Source organism: Oryctolagus cuniculus, chromosome 1, assembly GCF_051225735.1.
Source record: "Oryctolagus cuniculus isolate XC-2025 breed Fujian yellow rabbit chromosome 1, ASM5122573v1, whole genome shotgun sequence".
Lineage (NCBI taxonomy): Eukaryota > Metazoa > Chordata > Mammalia > Lagomorpha > Leporidae > Oryctolagus > Oryctolagus cuniculus.
Genome location: NC_142867.1, coordinates 29,124,496 through 29,136,961, shown reverse-complemented (window position 1 = coordinate 29,136,961; position 12,466 = coordinate 29,124,496). Strand labels below are relative to the sequence as shown.

Genomic DNA, 12,466 nt, shown 5'->3' with positions numbered 1-12,466 from the left:
ATTTCTATGAACCCAAAACTGCTCTAAAAGTTATAAAAAATAGATATATTAGAATTTAAAATTTTGAGCATCTGTTCTGCCCTTCAAAATAGTCTCTTCAGAGTGTTATGTGCTTGCTTTAAAGATACTGTCTTTGCTAAAAATGTGTTGTAAGTCCTCTTTAAAAAATTTCTATAGGGATTAAGTGGGTAAGAAAGATGGAGATAACATTTTAAAATTACATTTGTAGGATCCCCGAAAGATTGGGGGGAAATGAGATGCGTTTTCTCATGTGACTCATACATTGGATTTGAAGGTCCTCTCTAAAGAAGCAAGCATTGAGCAAGTGCATCCTGAAGGGAATATTTATGCAGCCTCCCAAGGGAGTTCTTTGAAAGAGAAGAGTGCTCATTGAGATGCATGAGACCTTGTATGGGAGAAAGAAAAAAAATGAAAGCATTATATTCGCATTTTGATTTTTGTCTTTCATAGGGCAATAGACATTGCTGAGAGATGATTACCAAGTCAAAATGAGGCATAGACCTTGGATCCAGTTCTGTATCACTTATCAGAAAGTCTGAACCCTAGTTTGTTTCTCCTTGAGATGGGAAGAATACAATATTATTATCTTGGAGAATTCACATGAGAATCAAGAGAGAAAATGTATATTATGTGCCTGGTACATGCTATTTCAATACTGTTCAAACACAGCAAAAATTACCACCAGTCATATTGTTATTATTAAACAAGCATCTGGTTTTAGGAATTTCTTTTGAGGCTTCTATTAAAAAACTAAAGTTAAATGTATAAAAGGAAGTAATTTGTAGCAGCAAATCTGTGTGGCAGTAACATCCCATTAACATATACATGTTATATATACTATTGTTTAACCTACTTTCTTTTTTGGTAACAGTTAAGGTACAAAATTCATGACCTACTTTAAAAGTGTTGAGTTTCTATAAGATTCTTTCACTTACAATGTCACTTTCACTGACTAGCTTTCTGATCCCCTTTCTTGAATGGCAAACAAAGTGAAGGCACTGGGAACTGCTCACAAGGTGCAGGCTGTCTGAAACCTGGTACAGTTACACATGTGCTATGTGAATGTGATTTGTCAACTGTTTTCTGGTGAAGAAAAGGATTCAGAGTTGCTGCCTTGGCTTAGTTGGTTTGCCAGCTTGTTATTCCTATTACCCTTCCAAGGAACTCTCAGCAGTGAATCGAATTCCTGGGGGCAGCAGTTGGAGTCCAATTTGTTTTTCCAGAGAGTATAATTTTGTCTTAACCTAGACATCTTCGAGCAAATGTGAATCTATCGCAGAGACCTGATGAAGTGTTCCAGTCATTGTGGAAACCCTTCGTTGATATTTTAGGAATAAATAGAAAAAAAGTGCCCAAATAAGACTTAAGAAAGTATGGAAATTAATTTTAGTAACAATATCATGCCAAATCCAGGCGTGGCTTTTACAACCAACCATCACGTTAATTCAATTCCTCAAACCCCATTGCTCCAACAAAATGTTGTTTAAATCAATTGCTTCTTTCATTAGGCTGCCTAAGAGTGCTGTGGAGTGATGAGAAATTACTGAGATAGTATTCATGTTTCAAATGTCTTTCAGTTTCACTCCATTTTCCATCTTGACATGGGACTAATGTTCTGCATTTGCATGCTAAAATAGTATTTTTAATTGTAAGAGTGGTGTTGTTAAATTACCTTCAAATGAGTTTATTTTAAACGGTTCATTAAAGTTTTTGAAATCATTCCCTGCATGATTGCATCTCTTTTCCGCTTTGATATATTGCATCTCTCACCAAAAACACTGGCGCTGAGAGAAAAATCTTTTCTTCCAAGACTTACATCTCACAATCTGGCCAGTTTTGAAGTGAAAGCAGCAAAGGCCTCATGCTATCGCTGAGTGGCCGAGGGCATCTTCGCTGGTACCTCAGCTGAGAGGCTGGGTGAGGGGTGAAGGCAGGTGGCTGTGTTCGGCAATAATGAAAGGTCAAAGCCACAGAGATTTCAAAAGGCTCGTGTCAACTCAGAAGATGAAAAGCAGCTTCCCCTGGAGAGCTAGTTTGCTTCTGAGATTTAAATACATCTCACAGACTCTGTGTGTTCGCTTTCATTTTAACTTTTCTCCCTGGTACCACTTTGCTTGTTATTATTTCTCTCCTGTTCGTGTCCCGCAGAACACTTCACCTCCATATTAATTCTCCTAGGGCCTCAACTCTTCTTATCAGAAGCCTCATCAAACACTTTCTCAAAGGAGGTTTCTTTTAGAAGCAAATTGCCTGCTTTTTCTGAAATTGTCATTTGTTTATATGAGTTCCTTTGTCCTATGATCCACTTATAGAGGCTAAGATTAAAAAGTTGCAGTATATATATATTTTATTTGACAGACAGGGTTAGAGAGAGATAGACTGAGAGAGAGAGAAAGGTCTTCCTTCCGTTGGTTCACCCCCCAAATGGCCGCCACGGCCGGAGCTACGCTGATCCAAAGCCAGGAGCCAGGTGCTTCCTCTTGGTCTCCCACGCGGGTGCAGGCGCCCAAGCACTTGGGCTATCCTCCACTGCCTTCCCGGGCCACAGCGGAGAGCTGGACTGGAAGAAGAGCAGCCAGGACTAGAACCTGGTGCCCATATGGGATGCAAGCACCTCAGGCAGACGATTAGCCAAGTGAGCCATGGTGCTGGCCCCAAAAGTTGCAGTATACTGAGGGAGTAAATTTGATGTGATTCCTTAGTTATGGCTATGGAAACCTATTGTTCTCTCCATGCCCACTACATTGTCCAGTGGTAGAATCACATATCAGAAATTGCTGCTCAAGAAAGTGTTACCCAGTAAGGTAGACAGACAACAAGGAGAAAAAGTGAGGAGAGCCAGATATGTGCACTATAGTATATAATGTCAGTGTTTTGTAGCTTATTGATCAGTGGATGGTCCTGAAAGTAAGTCTTGCTAACCTTGCTTGTCAAATAAAATCCAAACCAGTCTTCTGCATATAAAGATAATTGAAAATGAATCTTGATGTGAATGGAATGGGAGAGGGAGCAGGAGATGGGAGGGGTGCGAGTGGGAGGGAAATTATGGGGGTGGGGGGAAGCCATTGTAATCCATAAACTGTACTTTGGAAATTTATATTTACTAAATAAAAACAATTGAAACCATACTTAATGATCCTAACCATTCTAACCTTGAATAGAAAGGGAATGTCCATTTCTATTCAGGCAGAACTCCAGCTTTTTTCCAGTTAACATCTATTATTCAAAGTACTATCTAACATTCTAGTGGTTTCTAAAAAATTTTATTTAAGGTATACAAATTTCATGAATTTCATGTATACAGATTCAGGAACATAGTGATACTTCCTACCTCTCCTACCATGCTTCCACTCTTCTTCCTCCTCCCTCTTCTATTCCCATTCTTAATTTTTACAAACATCTATTTTCAGTTAACTTTATACTCATAAGATTAGTGGTTTTTAAGATACCACATTTCTATTTTGCATTAATTACTTTTTAAAAAATTTTTAACTCATGATAATACAGCTTAGACATCTTAATCCAAAAATCCCAAACCTTAAATGATCTGAAATATGAAACTTTTTTTTAGCACTGACATGATACTCAAAGATTTTTAGATTTTAGAGCATTTCAGTTTTTGGATTAGGGACACTTAACTGACTATGCAAGTATTCTTAAATCCTGCCTCTCCCTTTATCTGAAAAAATAGAAAATCTGAAACACTTCTGATCCCTATTAATTTGGATAAGGAATAGTCAACATGTAAGACAATGTTCAATGTGATGCATTTTCCAGAGCCCATTTGAATTTTCCAGAGCTCCTGTATCCACAAGTTAGCTCCCAATTCTTAGACTCTGCTTAGCTTCATTAATTTTTCCTTGAACTTTCAACACTCAAAATGAATTTCTATGCATTTATTGAGCACCTACTATATGCTAGACATTGGAATTGGAACTGTGAGGATACAAAATAGTACAAGAGAAAATACAATCTAATAGGTACTTTCTCCATATTAATTACTATAGCACATGGTTTCACATGCATTATCTCATAAAAGCCTTGGAAGATATCATTATACTTATTTTGTATATAAGAAAGAGATATTAGCATATATTAGCATCTATCAAATGATAGATAAGCACTTTGATGATTCTAATTTTTTCACACAAGGAATTTGTATACCTGATAAGTACATAAAATACAAAAAAATTAAATATGCAGAGACATATAGTGAATATCAAAATGGGCATTTCTACCATAACTACTGCAGAGGTTGGGAAGGGAAGGTCATTAATTTGAGTTAATTAGGAAAGTCTTTGATGCTATGGCAAGGTAGGGTTGGAGGAGTTTGATGTTCCTGTAAGCATGCTTGGAGTTCCCACCATGGTACTTTTCCAGGAATGAATAATCTGGGGCTACCAACTGACATATAAATAAGCATGTACAGTTCCTATAAAATTTGCTGTAATATAGGTGTGGAGTAAGAAGTCTATGAACACCAGACTCTATGACTTGATCTGAGTTTTAAAAGACAGGGGAAATTTTATGAACATGAAATTTGGAGCATAGTCTTTAGAGACTCATGATTTATTTAGATAGTTTTTTTTTTAATAGCTCCCAGTCATTGGTTCACTTTCCTAATGCCCACATTGCCTGGGAATGGACAAGGGCTGTACTAGACAGTAACTGTGTATGCAGTCCAGGTCTCCCATGTGGGTGGCGGGAACCCAAATACATGAGCAATTGTTGCTGCCTACAAGGGTCTGCATTGGCAGAAACCTTGAATCAGCAGCCAGAGCCAAGAATCAAACCCAAGTATTCTGGTATGAAAGTAGTTAACCACTAGGTTTAAATATCTATGCTAATTATGCTATGTTTATATTTTTCTTCACTTCTAGTAATTTTATTCACTTTATAGAGTACATGAAAAAATAGAAAAGTTTATATTTTTCATGTTTTTCCTCCTGTAAGTTCTTTCTTTTACTCTGACCTTTGATTTAATAATCTATTTCATTTCCCAGGATTCAGAGCCATTGATTTTATAAATTTCTGGTTAATAATGTTATTCTATTGAAAATTTTAAATTCACTTCCACATTAATTTTATTAGCTTCATCATTTGAATGTTTTTAGCATTGACAAAAAAGTGCAAGATAAAAATTGATAGTTGAGTTTTGACTTAGAAAGTTAATTTCTTTGTTTCCAATATTGAAAACTTGGACCACTTGGTGCAAAGTATAGTCCAAAGGGTTCCATTGCTTTATTAGATGAGAAATTTTCTGCTGAAATTATTCATTGAAATGACACAGTAAGTTACTCCAAGTTTCCAGATAGTCCAATATTTTGTTGTTGACCAAACAGTGTAATAAGGAAAGTCTTATCTATTTCCTATGGCCTCAAAGGTAAACAGTTTTCTTCGGATATTCTCAATTTCCTTAAACACTTGTTGATAACAATATCAATAAATTTGGTCACATTCTTTAGGAATCTATGATTTTTTACTTGTATATAATAATAATATGATTATATTATATACTTATTATGTTATATGATTAGATTTACTTGTATCTAATAATGTTACAATAATAAAACCATAATACTGAATGATAAAATCTAGAAATCTGTTCTTGATTGTTCAGTCTTTATGATCTTGGATAATCACAGAAGTCATAAGGTTTCAGTTCCTTCACTGTCAAAATGCAATAATATTACCCCTATTTGCCTACTAGGGCTATAAGGATGAAATGAATTCTTATATACTGGATAATTCTAAAGCATTTTACACATATAAATGTTTTTCTTCATTGTTAATCCCCATTAACTTGTGTTATACTTTGAGTTATACATCCTTCGGGTTGTTTTTCTCAGATTAAGAAATATATTCCATTTCAATAGAAAGAAGCAGAGTTGCTTGGAGAAGTGACTGATTCTAGAACTTGGCAGAAAATACATAGGATCAACCTAGAGCATCTTGTAGTTCCAGAAAGTGAAGACAGCTCTGGAAGAACAAATAACCCATCGCACAATATCAAAGAGACATAGGTGCTAACTGAAAGAGTTTCCAATGGCCAATGCTGTAACAATTTGACCATAACGTGAATTAGTAAAGTATTATAACTGAAAGTATAGAATAAATATCCTTGATTCCACATTAATATAAATGATAGAATAAAATAAATGAATGGAGGAGAGGAGAGATTTTTCTCTGCAGAAGAGTTCAAATAATTTAGGGAGGCATTCTGCCACTAAGATAATTCCTTCCTCCTTCAGTGTGGGCTGGGCAATGACTTTCTTCCAAACAGTGTGGTATGCACAGGAGTAAAAGAATAACATTCTAGGGGAGGAATCTTACAAATACCATCTCAAGTCTCGTAATGAAAGATCACACCATATTAATAATACCTATCCTTAATACAGTGTGATGAGAATGACACTTCACCTCTGCGGTCTGCCTCCCAAACACAGGAGCTCAATCTGATCAAGAGAAAAAAATTAGACAAATCTCAACTGGGAGACAGTGTACAAAGTGAGTAGCACTCCTCAAAAATGTCCAGGTCATGAAAATTAAGGGAAACCTGAGATACAGTCACAGTGAAAAGGAGTCCAAGGAGACCTGACAGCTAAAGAGAATTGGGTTTCCTATATATGAGACCCTGGGATTGGAAAAGGACATTATGGGAAAACTAAAGATAACTGAAAATGCTGCACACCTCCTTTACAATAATGCATCAATATCAGATTATTATGAGAAATGCATCATGCTTATATGCTTATAAGATGTTAATATGGGAGGGGTTTTCAATGGCAGAATAGCAACAGGATGCCGACTTAGGTGGAGCAAAATTAATAATTAAAAAGGGGAAAAATACACTCCTAAGATGAAGCTATGGGAAATTCATGGTGGGAAACCCAGCAAAAACAACAGAGATGGCCCAGGTCTGCACCAAAAGAGCAAATAAGAATCAAAAAAAAAAAAAAAAAAACCCCAAAAAACATAGCAGAGGCTTTGACCTGGGGAGGAGAACACCAGTCCTGTCAGACCAGGTGAGAGGGGGAAGCCGTGAACCCATGGAGTTTCAGAGAGCAGTGGGAGGGAGAGCTTGGAGAACTGCTATTGAAGTTCTACAGGAGCCCCCTAGCATAGCAGAAGCAAGGGAAAAAAATAAATAAGCAAACAAGGAGGTTGTATACCTTTCTCCCACCTGCTACAGCAGAGCTACGCAGCCAGCTGGAGAAGCCTGTTTTGTCTGTTTTTTGTCTTTTTGTTTTTTGGACACAGGCAAGAGGCTGCCACTCCTACTTCCTGTCATGCACTCAGCAATAGCAGGGGTCACTTCACCCCCTACCCAAACAGCAAAGGCCACAACAATTCAGAAGAATTCCTTCCCACTCCCTGCAAGCACTATGGCAAGGGGAAGCTTTGGGATTCCCTGCCCATGGAAATTTCATACCTGCCCACCACCATTGAGAAGTGAGCATGGCTTCAGTGGGTGGGGCTCTGCATACTGGCCTACAACCCACAGACCTAAAAAACAAACAAACAAACAAAAAACCACCCTGGGATCTGAGTCTCAGACAGAGTGTGGCTAGGCCTTGGACACCAGAATGCTTCCTCACACCCTCGAGCTTATCCTTTACCTATAGCCGCTCATAATGGAGGGAACTGTGCTCACAGGACAGACTTCACAGTTTAAAGGTGCAGTTCATTAAGCAGTGTGAATGAATGCTGAACACACCAGGGACTAACAGCAGGGCATCCCACTGCTGTGAGAAGGGTGGATCAACCAACAGAGACCACCCTCTTCCATCCAGATAACCAGAGAATTACAAAGCCCCATTGGGGCCTTACCTTGGATACTTGCTCCACTCTTGAATACTGAACAGAACACCCTGGCCACACCCAGCACACAACTCTTGGTAGTTACTGAAAGTACAGATGTCCCAGTAAGCCACAAAGACACAAACCAAAGATAAAAGCCCCAAGACAATTAAAAAAACTACACAAATGCCAAAATACAAAGGAAGAAACTTAAATAAGAATAAGGACAACACTAAGAGCCCCCAAAGGAACACTACAACACTTCAGTAGTAGAAGGTGAAGATGAAGAGATTGAGGATATGCCAGAAATGGAATTCAGAAAACTAATCATTAATTACATAGAAACAATCAAAAGCAAATTAACAAACTAAATGAAAAATTTTCCCATGAAATTGAGATAATAAAGAGAAATCAGAATGGAACACTAGAAATGAAAAATTTAATAGATCAAATAAAAAATGTGGTAGAAAGTCTTAACAGTAGGGTAGGTGATGCAGAAAAAGAACACCTGAACACAACACAAATCTATGGATTTTACAGTCAGACCAAAAAAAAAAAAAAAAAAAAGAATAAGAAGAAATTAGAAAACTAAAAAACATTGTTGAAGATATACAAGATACTATCAAATGACCCGACATTTAGGTCCTAGGAGTTCTTGAAGGTGTGGAAAAAGAGAAAGGATTAGAAGGCCTTTTAAATGAAATAATAATAGAAAACTTCCCCCACTTGGGAAAAAGAAAGGGACATCCAAATACAAGAAGCAAGTAGAACTGCCAATAGACATGATCAGAAAAGATCTTCATCATGACACATTATAACAAAACTCTCCACGGTAAAACATAAAGAAAAGATTCTAAAACGTGCATGAGAGAAATGCCAGATCACATTCAGAGGAACCCAAATTCGACTCACAGCATACTTCTAATCAGAAACCCTATAGGCTAGGAGAGAATGGCAAGAAATATTCCAAGTCTTAAGAGAAAAAAACTGTTAATCCAGAATACTGTACACTGCAAAGCTCTCATTTATGAATGAAGGTGAAATAAAGACCTTCCCTAACAAACAGAAATTGAAAGAATTTATAACTACCCACGCAGCCCTACCAAAGATGTTAAAGCATATGATATACACAGAAACACAGAAACAGGGACATCACTATAAATGAAGGTGAAGGCAGAAAATCTCCCAATAAAAGTACAAAGGAAACGCAAAGCAAAAAAAATAGGTTTATTAATAAATATGTCAGAGTAAAGTCATTACTTAACAATAGTCACTCTGAATGTAAATGGCCTCAACTCTAGTTAAAGGATAGATTGTCTGGATTAAAAAAGAAATCCATCTATTTGGTGCCTACTCAAACACATCTCGCCACCAATACTCAAAGACTGACAGTGAGAGGATGGAAAAATATACTCCATGCTAACAGAAACCAAAAAAGAGCCTAGTACAGCCATCCTACTATCAGACAAAATAGAATTTAACACAAAAGCTATTAAAAGAGACAAAGAAGGGCACTATATAGTGATAAATGGATCAATTCAACAGGAAGATGTGACTATTATAAATGCATATGAACCTTATTACAGGGCACCTGGATATTTAAAAGAAATATTAAGGGACTTAAAGGGAGATAGACTTCAACACAATATTAATGGGGGACTTCAATACCCCACTTTCAGCAATGGACAGATCAACCAGACAGAACATTAGCAAGGAAACAGCAGAGTTAATCGACATTATAGACCAAATGGATCTAACAGATATCTACCGAACTTTCCATTGTACAACTACAGAGTACACATTCTTCTCAGCAGTGCATGGAACTTTCTCTAGGATTGACCACATACTAAGGCATAAAGCATGGGACCAAATTTTAGTTAGAAAATGAAACAGGGGACATGTGGATGATTCTGCCAACTAGTGACAACCTGAGTAACATTGACAAGCTCTGGACCAGTATCAGTTTTCTTGACTTGATTACTTCTAGTTAGTTCCATGTACATTTGTTGAAACCTTAGAATCTGGCTGATGTTATCCTAAATTCCTATATTTAATATTCAAAGCAACTCTTGAGTTCATGCTATTATTATCCACACTTTGCTAACCTTAGAACATTTAAGAAAGTTTCCCAAAATCACACAGTTAAAATATGCTATTGAAAAAAGCAAACATGATGGGCATTTACCCCAGGAGTTAAGTTGCCAGTAGGGAAACCTGCATCCCATATCAGAGTGAATGAATTTGTTGTCTGGTTCTGCTCCTGATTCCAGCTTCCTTGTGTAGACCCTAGGAGGTAGCAGGTGACAGCTTAAGCAGTTGAGTGCCTACCACCATTTGGGAGATGTGGATTATGTTCCTGGTGTGTGCCTTCAGATTGGTCCAGCTCCGCCTGTTACAGTCATTCAGCTTGCTCGCTCTCTCTCTCTCCCTGTCTCTCTCTCTCTTTCTTTCTCCTCCTCCCTCCCTCCCTCTGTCTACCTGTAAAACATAAATAAATAACTTTGAATAACATTTTAAAAAGCAAAAATAAATGCTTGCAAGAATTTGAATAAAAGAAAAACTCATACATTGTTGGTGGGAATGTAAATTAGTACAACCATTGTGGAGAATAGTAAGGCAGTTACTCAGAAACTAAAAATAGATTAGCCATATGATCCAGCTATCCTACTTTTGGGTACATATCCAAAAGAAATGAGATCAGTCTTTTAAGAGATACTTGCATGCTCATGTTTATTGCAACATTACTAATAAAAGCTAAGGTGTGGAATTAAATAAGGTATCTCTTGACAGATAAATGGATAAAGAGAATATAGTGTATACACACAATAGCATATTATCCAGCCATAAAAAGAATAAAATTCTGTCATTTGCATCAAAATGGAACTGAAGACATGTTAAATGAAATGAGCCAGATGCAGAAAGCCAAATACTGTTGAAGAAGTAAAGATTATTAACCAATTGGTTTTCAAATTAAAATTTGTCCTGGACTGCCCAAGGAAGCCAAATGTAATTATATGATTCCCCCAAAGCAGGGGTGTTTCTCAGGATGGTAGGAGAATGGGAAGTCCTAGGTGGGACAGATGAGAAAGATTTGACATAGTATTGCTCTTGCAGGTGAAAAAAGCCATGCGGCAAGGAAAGGAAGACCCCTGTCCTACAACTGTGAAAAACTGAATTCTATCAAATACCCGAACTAACTTGGGAGTAGAATCTTCCTTAGAGTCTCTAGATAAGAGAACCTAGCAGATACCTTAATTTCACCCTTATCAGGTTCTGAGCAGAGAATTCAGCTGGATCACGCTGTGTCTAGATTTCTGATCCACAGAATTCTGAAATAAAAAAAAGGTATTATTTTAAGCCACTAAGTTTTTGGAATTTGTGAACAGAGCATGGGAAACAAATACACTCATCAAGGCCCCAAAGTCTTGTACAATCTGCTCCTTAGCTGTGTCTCTAGCTCCATCTTGCAAGCACCTTTCTCACTGCCACACTCACTCCTATCCAATTGCAGTAAGTGGTGTGTGAAACTGTGGTCCCTGAAAATACATTTCCACGTCCTAGGTGCTGGTACCTACAAATGTGATCTTCTCTTTCAATTCATTTGCTAAGCTAATTCCTTCTCAGCTTAGTTGAAAATATCCTAGAAATCCTATTCATGACCACCCTCCTTCATTACTTTGTAATAATTAAGGCTTTTCTGTTTCATGTTCTCATAGTAACAAGTTCTTCGCTTCTTTCTTTTTTTTTTTTTTTTTTTTTTTTTTTGCAGTCCGAGTTCGACAGTGAGAGAGCGAGACAGAGAGAAAGGTCTTCCTTTTTCGTTGGTTCACCCCCCAAGTGGCCGCTACGGCCGGTGCATGCTGCACCAATCCAAAGCCAGGAGCCAGGTGCTTCCTCCTGGTCTCTCATGCAGGTGCAGGGCCCAAGGACCTGGGCCATCCTCCACTGCACTCCCAGGCCACAGCAGAGAGCTGGATTAGAAGAGGAGCAACTGGGACAGAATCTGGCACCCCAACCGGGACTAGAACCCAGGGTGCTGGCACCACAGGCAGAGGATTAGCCAAGTGAGCCAAGGCGCCGGCCAAGTTCTTTTCTAAACTTATTTGTGCAATTATTTGTTCCATGTGTTTTCTGTCTGATGGATTTTATGCTGTATGATAAAAGCTTTCTTTTCTGTATTGCTAACCCAGTGTGCTACTTGTAACAAAGAAGGTTGACAACAAATATCTGTTGAATGGATACATGCATATTTCTTCAGGTTCCTTCTCTATTTGGGAATACCAGAGGTATGAATCTCATGCAATGGTTATTGGAAATTTTTTTATATGATCTTATTCCAGACATCCAGTTTTAATACCATTTCTATAAGTGCCAACTTCCCATTAATACTCAAACTAAAGAGATGAATAATGATGTGGACCTAAAATGGGAAATGTTTGGGGCTGGTATTATGGTGGGTTAAATCATTGCCTGTGATGTTGGCATCCCATAAAGGAGCACCACTTCAAGTCCCAGGTGCTCCACTTCCCATTTAACTCCCTACTGATGTACCTGGAAAAGGTGGAAGATGGCCCAAGTACATGGAACCTGCCACCTATGTATGAGACCCAGATGGAATTTCAGGCTCCCAACTTTGGACTGGCCC

General features: G+C 37.8%; 1 long non-coding RNA gene across 2 annotated transcripts in view; it reads left to right on the top strand.

The window, feature by feature from the left end:
• Positions 1-12,098, top strand: part of LOC149128329 (uncharacterized) — a 236,657-nt gene extending 224,559 nt beyond the window's left edge. For both annotated transcript variants that reach the window (XR_016217646.1, XR_016217638.1), the window contains one exon: positions 11,591-12,098. This is a non-coding gene — a long non-coding RNA (uncharacterized LOC149128329). The remainder of the gene's footprint in view (positions 1-11,590) is intronic.
• The last annotated feature ends 368 nt before the right edge of the window (positions 12,099-12,466 follow it).